This window comes from Chiloscyllium plagiosum, unplaced genomic scaffold (genome assembly GCF_037043375.1).
Source record: "Chiloscyllium plagiosum isolate Xiang-an unplaced genomic scaffold, Cpla_swu_hap1 HiC_scaffold_48, whole genome shotgun sequence".
In the NCBI taxonomy this organism is placed as follows: domain Eukaryota; kingdom Metazoa; phylum Chordata; class Chondrichthyes; order Orectolobiformes; family Hemiscylliidae; genus Chiloscyllium; species Chiloscyllium plagiosum.
In genome coordinates this window covers 13,073,609-13,091,071 of record NW_028270186.1, presented here as the reverse complement: position 1 = coordinate 13,091,071, position 17,463 = coordinate 13,073,609, and the positions used below count along the sequence as shown (strand labels likewise).

At 40.4% G+C, this 17,463-nt stretch overlaps 1 protein-coding gene and 1 long non-coding RNA gene across 5 annotated transcripts in view; one reads left to right on the top strand and one right to left on the bottom strand.

Annotated features, from left to right (window-relative positions):
• The window catches only part of LOC122543134 (secreted frizzled-related protein 1-like), a 110,387-nt gene that overhangs the window by 48,313 nt on the left and 44,611 nt on the right, over positions 1 to 17,463 (top strand). The window lies entirely within an intron of this gene.
• The window catches only part of LOC122543135 (uncharacterized), a 164,961-nt gene continuing 163,860 nt past the window's right edge, over positions 16,363 to 17,463 (bottom strand). For all 3 annotated transcript variants that reach the window (XR_015754874.1, XR_015754873.1, XR_015754875.1), the window contains one exon: positions 16,363 to 16,502. This is a non-coding gene — a long non-coding RNA (uncharacterized LOC122543135). The remainder of the gene's footprint in view (positions 16,503 to 17,463) is intronic.

Here is a 17,463-nt window from a genome sequence, read left to right as displayed (position 1 = left end):
GGATGAAGAGTTATGCTCGAAATGTTGATCCTCCTGCTCCTCAGGTGCTGCCTGACTGGCTGTGCTTTTCCAGCACCACACTCTCAATTCTGATCTCCAGCATCTGCAGTCCTCACTTTCTCCTCATTTTCAACACTGTCAGACTGCTGAGACAATCCTCATCAACAAAAAGAGGTACTCATCTTAATATTTACCAGCATGACCATGGAACTCTTCAACAGAGTTTCTTGCTATTTTTCAAGAAGTAGAAACATGTAATCACTGGAGACTTATGAAACCCTGAATAATGTAAAACCCTATTCTCCAAGACAGTCAACCTTTGCTTTATAACAATTGGGATCAATGTGACATGAGCTGTATGCAATCGCAGTGCAGGTGAAAAAATCAATGAGACACTCTCTTATGAGAACAGTGCATGGAATCCAGAATCATCATGGATAAAATTTACTGACAGAAGGAGCATCTTGACAAATTTGTGATTCTGGATTTATTTTTTCTTTGCTATAAACCATCATAATTCTTCTAATCAGGTCTCAACCCCGCTATTGTTCTGAGCAAATAAGACACAAATGGCATCGGGTGCAAGTGATAAATGGAAACAATTCCTCCTCAGACTTCCCCAAGTTTGCATCCTCTGACACAGTTGGCCAAAGGATCATCCTGCACTGAGGCCTAGTTGATTGGGACAACTAACACTCTTCTCCATCCAGTCACAACCAATGAATTACCTGTACTGCCTTCTCTTGCCTTTCCTGCATTGTTTGCTTTGATGTTCCCCAAAGACCTGCCCTTTGTCCTCTGCAATTTGGATGAAAAATGGAAAAAGAACCACTGATGACATGCAGCTCTTTTTCACCATTACCCTTCTTAAACCTTCCACTGTCTCTAAACTTTCAGACTATTTGTGTAATGCTCAGAACTGAATGAGCAGACATGCCCTCCAACATAGTCATTGGTCTCCTTCACAAACTTCATCCCCCTTTCACAAACTCTGTTCCGCTTCCACAAACACTATCCCTAAGTACTGTCTCCATACACCTCCCTGCCAACTGCCTGAAGCTGAATCAGACTATCCACAACTTTATCTGATCCTAAGATGAGCTTGCAACAATGTATCATACCATCACTGAGACCAACTAATTTCACCATGGCAGCATCATTGACTGTGCATCTATTGTTGAAGCCCTCATCTGTTACTCATACACCTGGACCTGACTATTTCAGTGCACTCCAGATTGTGCATCTTTAAGCACACTAGGTGTTGACTGTATGTAGCACACTGGTTTACACACAAGTATGATTCACAATGTCTTCTGTCAACGATCGGTATTGCATAAGAGCTGTGAGGAAGGTAGTTGCAGGAGTTTGGCCCAGTGAATAACAGTAATATCGCTCTGAGTCAGGATGGTGCTTAGCTCAGAGGATAACTTCCTCCATCAGTAAACAAGTAACAAATAGATTTGAAGTGATGCTTAGGATTATTTTTACCCATCAGTACCATTCTGCTATACTGAGATCAGATATACGTGTCCATTATGGTCTCCAAGGATATTATATTGGAAGTAGATGACAGAACCATTGATGGAATATGATTGGACAGAATGTTGGTCTTGTATTACTTCACAAAACCTGCCCCGGCACCTTCCTGTTCAAATATATACTGACCAGGCTCAGAGACTCAAACTCATTGTGAAAAATGAAATATTTTGTGGTCTAGCAAATGAGTTGTAAAGCGATTGGAGATATAAGGAGGATGTAGGTTTGGAGCATAGTTATTTTGCAGTAAATGCAATGGAAATGCTTCCTTATATGTGTGTCTGTGTATGTATGTATGTACGTATTCCTGCTATATTTTAATTGGAACAATATTTGAAGGGGAAATTTTTCAGGGCTATGAGGAGAAAGCCCTCAGACGAACCAGATACCTCCACTGAAGAGGTAAATGAACCAAAGAGCAGCCCTGCTGCATTTGTTATCACTCACTAATTCAATGAATGGAAATATAGCTTTTGTAGTAAAGCAACAGAAATATATAGTTGAATTAACACAGTGCGCTAAAGACAGATTACAGATAGAATAAGTGATGAAAATGACAGATGGGATTTGGAGTCTTGACACTGTGGAAGCCATAAATACAAAAGTAGGAATGAATGTTAAATCAATGCAAGCTGAGTTTGGGCCACATATGGAATATATTGAATACAGTTTTAAGCACCGTTTCTATACTTTTGTCAACTCTCGACTTGACAATACCAGTTCTCTTCCATGCTGACTTATGATGCTGGCCAAATTTCTATTCATTAAGCTGGAGAGAAGATCATTCAGCTAACTTCGCTGCTCCTGATCATTTTACGATGTGTTCTCATGGGAAAGGGAGGTGTGTAAATGTGTTGTGAACAGGCTGGAATTTGATTATGATACACCTCAGGATCAAACAGCCAATCTGAACTAGCATGCAAAGACTGACCACTTAGAGGAGGCTGGGAAGGACATTACCTCAATTTGAGTCAAAAGCACTTAAATTGTTAATAAATATGAAATGGGCAAAATAACGTCAGCTCATGAAGTTTTCAGTCACTCAGTGCATTATGATTGTAGCCAAATGGATGAATCCTTCCATTCCCTCTTGGAGTTCTTATGAATAGCACAGCAACTTCAGCAAGTCGTTAAATGTGGCTCAGGTATGACAGCAGAATTAATAGCAAACACAAATCTTCTCTTGCTGATGACATATGCTTGGTCTGGAGTCAACACCCTCCTCCCACCTAAGTTGCCATGAACAAGATTGAATAGGTAATATTTGCACAGGTCCATATCTAAACTTACGCACTTGTTTGCAACAACACAGGACATGAGAACTTGAAGGGATTGTCATCATTATCATTCTTAAGGATCTGCAGCTCAGCATGTGTAGCTGAGTGACCTAGGAAATTGATAGAATACAGGGCTTCTTGTTTGATGAGAAATCTTTCGATGAGAAAGTCAATGTATCTGGAGCAAGTAACTGTGAGAGGGATGGAATCTCTGTATTGGCAGGGTGCTGAAAGTGATGGCATCAGTAGCATTTAGGCAGCTGTGCTCAACCAAGAAAATATTGTATAGCTTAAGAGTTCTGTGACTCAGTGTAATGCAATTTTCTACATCCTGTACACGAAACAACCGTTATCAGGAACAGATTTTCACCAAAACAGAGATAAGATGGGGACACACTGTGCCTGTGGTAATCTACATATTTCCTTTGGAGTTAAACAGATGGGTAAAAGACAATGTTGTGTGTTTGAGGATAACATCTGTGTTTCCTGATATGAGCAGGTTCACATGTTTGGATAAAATATTCTAGCCCCAATTTTATTGGAAGTCTAAGTCTTCAGTTAAAGTATCAGATAAGTTTTTTTTTGCTGAAGAACTTGTGAAAACAAGGCTGGCTCATACTACAGAGCAAAATTTCACCCAATTTATAACTTAGTTTCAGAAGAGGAAGGTATTGATAAGGCTGCCTCTGCAGCTGAGTGTATAGCTTTCAGATAAGTCAGATAAGTTTTACTTGGACTGTTGAGGAAACTGCTCTTCACATCTTACACCTCCAGTGTTTTTCCCTATCTCCTCTGTCAAAACTCCATAATCTTGAACATTTATTCAACCTGGATTAATCTTCTGTGCTCTGACATCACTCAAGTCCCTACTTCGAGGTGCTGATGGCTTTACATGTCTAATCTTCCAGTTTGGCACAAACTCCTGCACTGAAGTTAAATCTGAATTTTTTTTCATTCTCTAGTTTGATTGGAAGAAGTATTCAACATCCGTCCAGGACACCATCATCCCCTGCCCCTTAAATCATAGAATTCCTACAGTGTGAAAGCAGGCCATTTGACCCGTCGAGTCCACCGACCATCCGAAGAGCAGCCCACTCTCTTGTATTCCCCATGGCTAATCCACACATCCTGCACAGGACAGGAAACTATAGGGCAATTTACCATTGCCAATCCACCTAACCTGCACATCTTTGGACTGTGGGGGGAAACCAGAGCATCCAGAGGAAACCCACACAGACATGTGGAGAATGTGCAAAATCCACACAGACTGGAATTGAATGTAGGTCCCTGCTGCTGTGAGGCAGCAGCACTAACCACTGAGCCAACGTGCTGGCACAAAGTGAAATCAAGGACAAGCTTATTAAATTCTTAAATATTTATCACTTAACATGATGGTTAGTGCCTTGTAAAATGTAGTCCTAAATACAACAAGCTGAATGTGGTAATGCATTCTCCTATTAAAGATTCATATGGAGTCATACTGCCTGTATATATTAACCTGAAAATTTTTGAAGTTGTTATTTTGTTGCCAATTTTTTCTGTAAACGTGTTCCTCGAGGGTGATTGCGAAAGTTCTGTGTTTTATTTTTGAAACATGCTGTACATGAATTTCAGTGCCAGAAGGGTAAGATCTGATAAAAGAAATGAATTTACTTCCCAAAGGGTAAAGTAACAGAGTCAGAAGGCAGAACAAAAATCAATTCAAGGTGCATGCAAGGGAAAGTTTTTGGGAAAGCTTTATTCCATTCCAGCTGAGCTGCAGCTGCTAAGTATTCTTTGAACAAAACTTGAGAGCTTTTTATTATGAAAAGGCATCTTGTTGCCTCAGCTGATCTCAGTTGAACCACAGAATCCCTGCAGTGTAGAAGCAGGCCATTCGGTCCATTGTCGATCCTCCAAAGAGCATCCTATGCCCATCCCTGCATTTCACATGGCCAATCCACCGAAACTACACATCTTTGTGGGGTGTGGGAGGAAACTGGAGCACCCAGAGGAAATCCACACAGACAGGGGAAGAATATGCAAACTCCAAAGCACAAAATTGTCTGAGGCAGGACTCAAACCCTACTCCCTAGTACTGAGAATCAGCAAGGCTAACCATTTAACTACTATGCTACCATTTTGGCAATGGCATTCCCAGTCAAGATTTGGAGGTGCCGGTGCTGGACCTTGGGTGGGGTGGGGGGGTGGGGTGGGGCGGTGCGGGTGGACAAAGTTAAAAATCACACAACACCAGGTTATACTCCAACAGGTTTATTTGGAAGCACTAGCTTTCGGAGCACTGCTCCTTCATCAAGTAGTTGGTGGAGCATTCCCAGTCAAGGGAGGGGAGGGGAAACTCAACCAAGATTCCTCTCCTAAGTGACTCTCTCGACGCCACCTATTCCCCTCCACTTTATAGTCATGGCTCTCTTCCAGTTGGAATATTGTGGATGCAAGTACCACCTCAGAGGCTTCAGCACTTAATCTCGGTTGATACTTCTGTGCAGTCCCAAAACAGGACTGTAGGAGGTGCTGCTTGTCAGATGCAACATCAAATCCTTCACATGGCTGCACATGAATTGTTTTTTTACATTCGTTCATGGAATGTGGGCATCATTGGACCGGCCAGCACTTATTGCCCATCCCTAATTGCTCAGAGGACAGTGACAAGTCAATTACATTGCTATGGGTCTGGAGTCACATGCAGGCCTGATCAGGTAAGGACAGCAGATTTCCTTCCTTCATGGACACTAGTGCCTTTGCATTCTTCAAAACTTTTTACCATTACCTCCATTATTCCTCGACCACATAAATAAATGACTCAATCATCTTATCCCTATGCTCTTGTTTGTTGGAGTTTGCTGTTTGGAAACTACAGAATTACCTGTGTTACAATGACTGTAGTGAGGGAGCATTTCATTATCTGTAAAGTATTTTGCAATGTCCTGAGTTTATGAAAAGCATTGCAGGAAGAAAAATCACCAAAAAGAGAAACTAATATCTGGAAAACACCTACGAATGACTATACTGGTCACACTGGACCTCCATTTTGAAGTATGTAACATGCATCAGACCAGTCTATCTCATGTTGCCAGTGTCACTGTTTCTTCCTTCAGGGATGAGAGCTTTCTTTGTACGTTGACTTGATATGGATTGGCCTTAGCTGTGATGCTTTCCTTCAGATTGTAGGTTTGCTGTCTATGTGCACATGATTGAAACAGAATAATTATTTCTGCAGATTATCATCACATTCTACAGAAAGGTAAGCTGTGATTTAACCAGAGACACAGAGAAGGTTAAATTTGATTGCCATTCTTCAATCCTTTCCCAACTCACACCTTTATTGCTTTACAATAGAAGAAGGTTACGAAGAGATTAATGATCAAGATACAGCATGGTCATTTGATTTCATTAATCTAGTGACCTGCTCAGGTCCTATTGCTAGATGTACCTTGAGAGGGTAGATTGGGAGTGGGAGATGCAGGATGAAGGTGCTATGCTTCCTATCATGATACAGAGCATTATATTGAGTGAATTATTTGGGTCGATTAGCTTAGTAGGCTGAACAGCTGGTTTGCAATGAACAGGGAGTTCTCTTTTAATGCCATAACTGTGTTCCTGTGTGGTGCCATGTTGTGGAAAATTGTGCAATTGAAATCATGGTCCCGATGGGAAAAAGACAGTTCACGGCAAATCACCAAAAATACCAGGAAAAATTAAAACAAAAATAGTAATTTGCCAAGACAAACATTGCACAGTTTAAAATATATGATTTAAAGATTTATTTAATGAAATAATGCAATAAATTTAACACTTTAACACTAAATTACTGACTACAGCACTTGTACCTTTCACAAAGTTCTTCACCAGAAAGCAAGTGATACTGATGCAGAGTCCAGTCATCCGCACACCATGACACCTAGTGCTGGGAAAATCACTTAACAGTGAACAAGAGTTCACTTTATAAAACAAGTCTGCAATTCTGGGGCAGCACAGTGGCTCAGTGGCTAGTACTGCTGCCTCATAGCACCAGGGCCCTGAATTTGATTCCTATCTTGGGCAATTGTCTGTGTGGAGTTTTCACATTCTCCCCGTGTCTGTGTTGGTTTCCTCCCACAATCCAAAGATGTGCAGGCCAGGTGAATTGGTCATGCTAAACTTGTTGGATCAAAGGGCCTGTTTCCAGACTGTAGGGAATCTAATCCTCAAATTGTGTTTTATAGCCAAATTGCTTAAGAAACACGCGTTATAGCAGAACTACCTGTGGAGTCATGATGGCAGCATTAGTTCTATTTTCATACTGTCTGAGATCACCAGGAAGGCCTGCCTTCTCAACCTTGCCTGAGTTGTGGTAACCATGAAGTTAAACTCACCAACAGTTGTCTGATTCTTAAGGAGGAAACACTGTCAGTACAAGGCTTCAAAACTGATAAGGATAAATTGTTGGATAGACTGTCAGTACTGAAAGTTGACAAGGCACTAATACTGGATAAGATGCTTCCAAGGATATTGAAAGAAGTGAGAGTGGAAATTGCAGAGGTCCTGGCCAAAGTCATCTTCTCTAGACCTACAGGAAATGTCAAAGTGCTGCAGAATTGCAAACATTACAACATTGTTCTAGAAATGTTGTGAGAATAAACTCAGCAATTGCATAGCGGTCTGTTTAACTTCAGTTGCAGAGAAGCTTCAAGAAACAATTATTCAGCATAACATTAATGGTCACATGGAAAACAGTAGGTTGATTAGGAAGAGCCAGAATGGATTACTAAAGGCGAAATAACTTGTTGCAGATTTTTGAAAAATTAACAGAAAGGGTTGATGAGGGCATTGGGTTGATATGGAGTGAGTGGACTTTTGAAAGGCATTTGATACCATGCCCATGAAAGACGTGAGAAATGTTATAGCTCATGAAGAAAAAGGCGATATGGATACAGGAGTGGCCGACCGATAGGAGAGTATCGATAAATAATTTTTAGGGGGGAGGGAGGTTTGTCATGGAATTCCTTTGGGGTCAGTGTTGGGACACTCATTTTGTCTGATATATATTCAAGATCTCAGTCGTGCTGTGCAGGGGATAGGTCAAAGTTTGCAAATGATACAAATGTAGGAAGCATTACAACCTACCAAAAGGACATTGCAGAATTTTAAAGGACGTAGCTAAGTCAGCAGAAAGGGTAGATGAAGTTTGAGTGAGTGTGAGGTGTTGCATTTTGATTAGAACAGCACAGACTGATAAAATAAAAAAAAGGTACAATTCTTAATGAGATGCAGGAACAGAAGGATCGAGCTGTATAGTTGCACAGATTATTCAAAGTGGCAGGGCAAAATAGAGAGGCCAGATGATAAAGTATACAGTGTCCTCAGCTTTAATAATAGGGACATAAAGTACAAGAGTGGTGCTGGTAAAGCACAGCAGGTCAGACATTTCGGGCAAAAGCACTTTATGAGGACTGATTCCTGATGAAGGGCTTTTGCCCGAAATGTCGATTTTCCTGCTCCTCAGATGCTGCCTGTCTTGTGCTTTTCCAGCACCACTCTAATCTTGACTCCAACCTCCAGCATCTGTAGTACGCACTTTTGCCACATAGAATACAAGATGACACTTGTGGGACTCAGCACAATTATTGTGACATGAATCCTACATAACATGCTATAGGAAGTACTTGAACACATGAGAGACAGTACAGAAATGATTTACGAGAATAGTTACAATGATGAGAAACTTAAGTTGTAAGGATAGATTGCACAGTTTGGGCCTATTCACCTTGGAGGAAAGAAGTTAAGAGGCGATCTGGTGGAAATTTTCAAAATCATCAGGGCGCTGGATCAAATAGATAGGGCAAAACTGTTCCTGTTTGTACAAGGATCAGGCCAAGAGGGCACAGATCTGAAGTGTTTTACAAAAGTGGCAAATGTGATGTTGAAAATATATTTTCACACAATGAGTATTTGGGTCTGGAAGTGTGGCGGAGGCAAGTTTAGTTGAAGAATTCAAGAGGTCACTGGATGAGTATTTGAACAGAAACAATGCAAAGGTCTAGGGAAAAGGCAGAAGTCACAATGTTCATTTGGAGAGCCAGTGCAGACAGGATGGGCCAAATAGCCACCTTCTGCAACATAATCCTCTTGTGATTCTACAGATTCTGTACACTCCAATGCTACCACTCACTTAATCTAGCAATATCCTTCGCAAATTTTTGCTGCCAACTGCACTACTTAGAGTGCCAGTGAATTGTTTTCCAATTGCAATAACACTGTGGCAAGATGGAAAAGCATAGTCATTCTTATTTAAAAAAAGGTTTTCGCCTTTGTATTTCATCTTGTGTATATATTAAAATATAGACCTGTTGGGCTAAATGTTTCAGTGCTATAATATGTTATAATTTATTGCAGAATAGTTATGAGGATTCTAAGATTTATGAGGTTTTCAACAAGATGCCTCTTTAATGTGATGGTGCAACTTTTCATCTGGATACCCAGTTGTATCGTAAATTTTGAAGTATAAGGTTTCTCTTAGCTACAACAGGTTGAATTGTTACCATTGATATGTTGAGTGAGAGCAACAGAAGCAACCTTTTCGGTGATAATTTTGCTTCAAACTGACATGCATTTGCAAATTCTAATGATTTGGGCAGTTTAATATATGACAGTACTGTTGGAAGCATCATTTCATTTTTAAATTGGAAATCTTTTCATCTTTATCTGAAATGAAGATCACTGGGATTTTGAGGAGGTGGGGATGTTGTGTCCCTTTCACTTCAGCCAAGAGTGCAAAAGTTTCTTTTTGAATGGTTGGTCCTTGATAATTAGATGACAAGCTAATTGAAAATGTGCTACAATTGCACTTTAAATACCACAAACATCCTTCTCTGTTTTAAATTGTTTTGTTGTAAACTACATCTTAGCTTCTTTGTGGGTTTCTCGAATAGCTATAACTATCACAAGAGGCAATAAATTCAGCATAAATCCTAACCTTTCAGCAAATGTTCCAACCTTCTCTCTTCTTTATTCCGTACCCAAGCACTCCCACACTCTATGAGATGAAGCAACAAAATTACTCACACAACCTGTTTTTGAGTTTTCAAGTCATGTAGAATAATTACAACAGCTTTAAAAAAACATTGTTGATGAAGAAAAGAGCTTTGAGAATTTTGACTCCTCTCCTCTCCCATTAAGGCAAAAACAGGAAAATTCTGTCTGATAGCTCAACTCCTCAGAAAAATGGTTGCATTATAATTTCCTCCCCCCATACCAGACAATTTTCAGAGAAAAGATAGCCAGCATGTGATCTCCACCACAGAAATGCAGTGCAAATCTCTGCATTGAAGCTGTTCAGTCTTGAGAAATGAAATGAAATACAATATTAAAGCAAAATGCAGACCAGAGAGAGAAGCACCTTGCTTTTCTATTTCACCGTTCCCTGAGCAATCACAATAGTTTTTATTCTAATGCAAAAATGTTCTTGGCAGAGAGCAGGAGATAGTGAGAGCGGTAAAAATGTCAGTGTGATATTGCTTTTTAATGAACACACAAAGTCCTGATATCAGGCCATCAATTTGCAGCAATGAGGAGTAAAATTGGCTGAACAGGAACAGAGAGTGAAATAGCTTGGCCATTGCTGCATTGCTTCAGAATAGTCTGTTGAGAGCAATTACATTGATAAACCAATTTATGGCATAGTAAGGAACTGCACAGGCTAAGATATAAGACTGCAGAAGGATACTGAACAACCAAGTGAAGAAAAGTAAGTGTGGGCTTTTTATACAAATAAGCCCTAAAATATCAATTCATACTAATTAGATACTCAATGGTGTCATTCTTACTATTGCAACCAACATTTGTCCCTAAGTCCTGCAAAGGATTTGCACTGCAGATGAGATTTAAATTAACTATGTCATTTGAAATATCAACTCCCTGATGCAATGGAAAAAAAATCAGTCTTCCTGGTGCTCCTGTTTTTCTTCCTCATGGGAAAATAAACAAAAAATTCACATCGGCTGCTTGGGAATTTTTACAAGTGACTTAAGTCTGAACTAAACAAGGAAGAGAGGGATAGTGCCTCACAATAGCTTTGTTTCATACAGTGCAAACAGAAAGAGAGCAAGATTTACATTTGTATTGTACCTCTTCCAATCTTGAGATGTCACAAAGCATGTGATAGGAGTGAAGCGTTTTTAAAATGGAGTCATGGTAATGTAGAAAGCGTGTTACCCAATTTGTTCAACAAAAAATAATGTGGTCATGAAGAACTACTCAAGTTTCCTTTTAAATGGTGTTGGTCAAGGGATAACTATTGGAAGGAGTACTGGGAGGAAGTCTTCGACTCTTCAAAAGAGTATCTACCGTGGTTGTGCTGAAGTCTCTGAAGTGGGGACCGAACCTTAAAGCACTTTCAATGTACTGACACCATATAGGTGCAATTCAAAAAGCTCACCACTGGCTTCTTAAGGGCAAATAGGGATAGGCAATAAATGCTGGGGCCACCCACATCCTATGAAAGAATGTTAAAAAGCCATAGCCTTCTGACTCAGTGGCTGTTGTCAAGGCCATCTCTATTATTTATTTGGACTTGTTTAATCTGGACAATGAGTTCAAAGGTTCTGGGACGCTTATAGGAAAGTGGAGCTGACACCATAACCTGATTAGCCAAGATCTTATTGCATCCCAAAAGTCAAAGGGCCAAATGGCCTTCTCCTGAGCCTAAGTTCTAAGTTCTTGTGTCAGGATAAAATGTAAAAAGAATATGCATGGTTGAGAAACAAAGAGAAATTTATACTTAATTACATAAGGAAAGTAAATCTGGATAACTACTTCCAGGTATGGCTTCAACATAGCAGTGGATTTGATTTAACCCAGTTAAATGAAAGAAATATTTGAACTGTTTTTCTTCTATAAAGACTGATAGACATTGATAAGGGATTTCTTGTATTGAATATGTGTCTTCTTGTATTGAGTGCTATCACCATGTTATTGAAGGAACTGTTGGATACTGTGTTTATGAGATGGATGAGGCAATTAAAGCCAAAGAGCTTTACTCGTCCATATTAACCTTGAGGTCTTATGAATTACTGGTGTTAATGGCTCAGTGTTGAATTTTCCCTGAGCAAATTTGCTTTCTGAATCAAGGGCTTTTCAGTGGAGCTCTTCATAAGAAAGCAGCTAAAATGCAATAGAGTAATAGGAACCTCTGGTGAAACAGTAATCTACAGCATTTGAAACATAATGGTATTCAAAGAGGTCAGAAAAATATCACATGAAAACAATCTTTTGATTGGGTCTCTATTTGACTCTTCTGCTGTCTTCTTTTTCTTGGATCTTAAAGACCCATATATATTTGGATTTACATGAACATACAGTTAGAGAACTCAGTCAAAGCTTCTCTTTGGCCAACTGGTGAAGGACTACAGTGACATGAAAGCAAGTGCAATTCCTTCTGTCAGTTTGGGCTTTATCCTTGGCATAGGTGAAGATAATGCAACAATGCACCTATCTGTACCAAATAGAATACCTCACTTTCATCTCAAACTGATGATAGGGACAATCACTGTGCCAACTGATAGTTTTTCAGGGAGAAAGCAAGCTCATAATGTAGGACATGAAGTGAGTTTGTGCAGGAAGAAAGATGAGGCAAATTTAGCAATGGTAGTGAGTGATGTTAAGCTGACAGTCAAGTGAAGCCTGAAAATTATTGAAGGCATGAGAGAAAGAGAGAGAGAGAGAGAGAGAGAGAGAGAGAGAGACAGAGAGCAAAAGAGAGGGAGAGACAGAGAGAAGGAAGAAGGCTTCATGATCTGAGATCCTGGGAAACCAGAACCACAAAGAAGTTACAGCACTGAAAGAGGTCATTCAACCTATAATGTCAACCTCATCTAAATAAACTCACTTACTCACTTCCCAGAACCTGGCTTTGCAAGTTACAGTGCTTCAGGTGCAGATCCAGGTTATCTTTAAATGAGTTGAGAGTTTCAAATGAGCAGCAAATTCCAGAAAACCTCCATCCTCTGGGAAAATAAAAATGTCTTTGTGTCCCCTCTAACCATGCTACTATTCACCTTAAATCTGTGATTCCTGGTAATTGACTTTTCCTCAAGAGGCAACAGATCTTTCCTGTCCATTCTATCTCTCCTTACCATGTACACCTCAATTAAGGAGAAAGTGAGGACTGCAGATGCTGGAGATCAGAGCTGAAAATGTGTTGCTGGAAAAGCGCAGCAGGTCAGGCAGCATCCAAGGAGCAGGAGAATCGACGTTTCGGGCATGAGCCCTTCTTCAGGAATGAGGAAAGTGTGTCCAGCAGGCTAAGATAAAAGGTAGGGAGGAGGGACTTGGGGGAGGGGTGTTGGAAATGCGATAGGTGGAAGGTGGTCAAGGTGAGGGTGATAGGCCGGAGTGGGAGTGGGGGCGGAGAGGTCAGGAAGAAGATTGCAGGTTAGGAAGATTGCTGAGTTTGAGGGTTGGGACTGAGACAAGGTAGGGGGAGGGGAAATGAGGAAACTGGAGAAATCTGAGTTCATCCCTTGTGGTTGGAGGGTTCCTAGGTGGAAGATGAGGTGCTCTTCCTCCAGCCGTTGTGTTAAGTCACTCCTCAGCCTCTTCTGTTCAAAGAAAAGTAAACAAAGCCTATCCAATCTTTCTTCATATCTAAACTTTTTAAGCTCTAGCAATATTTTTGTCAATCTCCCTTTTACTTTCTCTGGGGCAAATATATCACAGTTGGAGCTGAACATGTCTTTCATATAGTTTCAGCATAACATCCCTGATCTTGTATTCAGTACCCCGCCCATTAAAGGAAAGCTTCCCATGTGAAGCCTTTATCTCCTTATCTCCATGTTCTGCCACCTTCACAGACCTTTGTGCATGTACTTCAAGATCTTTCAATTCCTCCAAACCTCTCAATACCCTTCCATGTATTATGTATTCCCTTATTTCATTTGCCATTCTGAAATGCATAACCTTGCGCTTCTCCAGACTGAATTCCACCTGCCATTGTTCTGCTGTTTTATCAAACCATTGATGTCGAACTTCACTATCATTGACCTGAGCCCATTTTTATGTAATTTGCAAATTTCCCAAGCATATACCTCCCATATATATCTTTAAATCATTAATATGTCCCACAAAAGGCAAGGGCCCTAACACTGAACCCTGTAAACACCTCTGAACACCGCTTCCCATTTATAAAAACATGCTTCTAATCCTTAATATTCTGTCACTGAGCCAATTTGGATCCAAATTGCCATGTTCCTCTGTATCCCATGGGCTTTGCTTTTTCTGACCAGTCTACCATGTGAGACATTGTCAAATGTCCCACTAAAATCCATGCAGACAACTTCTGCTACACTACCATCATCAACTCTCCTTGTGACGCCCTGAAAAAAGGATTAATTTTCGCAAGATGAAGCCTTCCTTTCAAAACCAGGTTGATTATCTTGAATTTATCCATCCTCTCCAAGTAATTGTTTAATCCCATCTCTCAATATTTATTCCAGAAATTTGCCCATCACCAAGGCCAAACTGACCAGCCCACAATTATTTGGCCCATCTCATGCACACAAGTTGTCTGAAATAGCAGAGAATGATCATTTGAATGCTGAGGCTGGTGGGATGAAAGGTGAGGACAACAGGACTCACCTGTTGTGAGTGATGGAAAGGTTGGAAGCACGGTGATGGGTTGGATGTGGTTGAAGCCCCTGTCGACCACAGTGGTTGGAAAACCACCATCATGGAAGAAGCAAGCCATGGGCAGTACTATTTTGGAAGGTGGCATCATCAGAACACAGGCAACATAGGCAAAAGAATGTGAGGCTTCTTCTGGAGTAGTGCGACCCCTTCTGGTCGCCCTATTACAGGAAAGATATTATGAAGCTGGAAATGGTTCAGAAAAGGTTGACCAGGATGTTGCCTGGAATAGAGGGTTTAAGTTATGAGGAGAGGCTGGGACTTTTTTTCATTGGAAAGTAGGAGGTTGAGAGGTGTCTTTACAGAACTTCTTTTAGAAGTTTCTAAAAACATGAGGAGTATAGATAATGTGGATGGCAGGTGTCTTTTCCCTAAAGTGAGGGATTTCAAGACTAGGGGGCACGTTTTTTGGCACAGAGGTTGGTTTATGGCTGGAATAAACTTCCAGAAGAAGTGGTGGATGCGAGTATATTTATCCAAAGACATTTGGATAAGTTCACGAATAAGAAATGTTTGGAAGGATATGGGCCAAGCACAGGCAGGTGGGACTAGTTTAGTTTGGGGTTATGGTTGGCATCGACTGGTTGGACCAAAGGGTCTGTTTCTGTACTGTATGACTCTCTGACTTGAAGTTACCGTGTACGTCTCTGGTAGCCCAATCCTTTCCTTAATCATCTTCTTTCACTGATTGTACTGATAAAATATCTTTGGATTTTCCTGAATTTTATGGGCCAATACATTTCCGTATCCTCTTTTTGCTCTCCTAACTTCCCTTTTGAATCCACCCCTGTACTTTCTATACTCCATAAAGCTTCCAAACATATTTTTAAGATTGTCTTAAGCTCTATTCTTCTTCTTCACCTGACTTTGTGTGGTTCTGGATAAGCAGGGGACTGTAGGATTGGCAGGACCATTCATTTTCTTTGGGAGAGTATGTCAACACTGTGCGTGTAGAATCTCACTTTTGAATGCTTCTCACTGATTTGTCACTGAATTCCTTTCAAGTTATTGTAGCGAGACCATATTTGCCAGCTTGGTAAAGTTTACAATGACCCAATTGAGAAATTTTACTTCTGTTCTATCTTTGTCTTTTTCCATAATGATACTACACCCAACTGCATTATGTCTCTCTGTGCCCTCAGCTCACTGACTTTATTCACTATATGCCTTACATATACCTTTTAATACTGTTCACCTTTTGTATTATATATTTTTTAGCCTCTGCTTCCTTTCTCAGAGACACTTGGTTAGTTTCTTCCTTTCATCTTTTGGTCCGAATGTGCCTTCAGGTTCCAACCCCCTGCCAATCTAGTTTAAACCCTCCCCAAGGTCAGTGTTCATCACTCATTTCTTGAAGGACAATAGCATGTGGGGTTGGAGGTAATCTTGAGATCTTCATTCCCATTCCTACCTAGGTCATTGGTGCCAACCTGAACCATGACCGCTGGTTGATCACCCACACTTCAGAAGAATAACCTGTAGCATTTACTTGGTACCAGATAGGCAACATACTATCCTGGAGTCACATTGATGCCCTCAGACTATAACATCACCCAAAATTGAACATCAATTAGCAAGCATGGTAATACTCAGAGGACTCCTGCAATGCCTACCTAATGGTTACCCATCCTCTTGCTGCCTACCATTTGGTGGAACCACTTCTCTAAATATACCATCCACAACAGTGAATTCAGCCACTGCTCAAGCTTGAAACCCAAAGTTCATGCTTGTGCAGCTGCAGATGTGACTGGGACACGGCAGCTCCATAACTTCGCACATACTACATAATGTACACTGCACTTGGCTGAGCTGACCAACCATTTGACAACTTTAGAACCTATTTACTATAATTAGAGTATGAGGAAAACTTATCCGTACTCACCAGTCTGCTTCTGTTCAGTACGTAAACAGATGCCAATTGCAGAAGGCAGCTCCTCTCTTGTGCTGCTTGAAGTCTTTCATCAAAGTGTCAGTCAGAGTATTTTAATTTTCGTCACATTGAGGATGCAGGTAATATTGTGATTAGAGCTTGAGAGGTAGCAAATAATATCAGTAACATTGATGAAATAAAGTGACAAAAGAGAAATTACAAAGAAAATCAATTGGATGTTGAAGGTGAAAGAAGAATTTTGTCTCAGAGGTGAGTTGTTTTATTTACATTGTCCTGTATTGCAGCCCCTGTCACTCCCATCTGCCTCCAGTTCAAGGGCAAATAAAAGCTCTTGGTCTTATATATTCTCGACTTATAACATGTTGCATGAACAAAAATTGCTATTTTACAGGTTCACTAAGACTTCAGTTAATTTCTTTCAGCAATTGGCACAAACTGCAACTCTTTACTATATCAAGTTATCAGTGAGTGACATTTCTTCTTTTTCATTTGAAATTTTTATTTTAATCAGTAAGAGATGAGAACCAAGTCTGGCTGAATGAGCTTGAAAGAAGAGTAAGCAGACGTTAACAACATGTGGCAGGTCAACACAGTGCAGAGATACAGTCCATTAAGTTGGTGGGGCTGTACAGCAGCTCTTTATTTCGCCTGTGCATGTTAATTCTACTCCTCCAGCTTGACAGCCTCAGCAGGTGGCACGGCACCAGGAAAAGAACAAATATTTAGTTTATCCAGCTGTGGAGCATGGAAAGCTTCAACAGCTGAGTCCAATAAAAATTTTGAGAGATTCATTTCACAACCATGTCCTGTTACACGAAAGAAGCACGATGCTCAAAAGTCCTGGACTTGACCTGACCTAAATGAAACAATAGTTGTCTGGGCCCTAAAATGATCTTAGATCCATTGGTCAATTCAGACCTACAGTGATCCAACTCTCACTTGGAGGTTACACATAAAGGGAAGGACTCATAACTAACAAGATAGCAGCTCTGCATTTGGAAGTGCTGCACATAAACAGCAATGTGATTATGAATGGAACACAGGCTTAAGCATTAAAGTGAGGGAAAAAAAGAGTTGATGTCAGTTATCTCAAGTTTA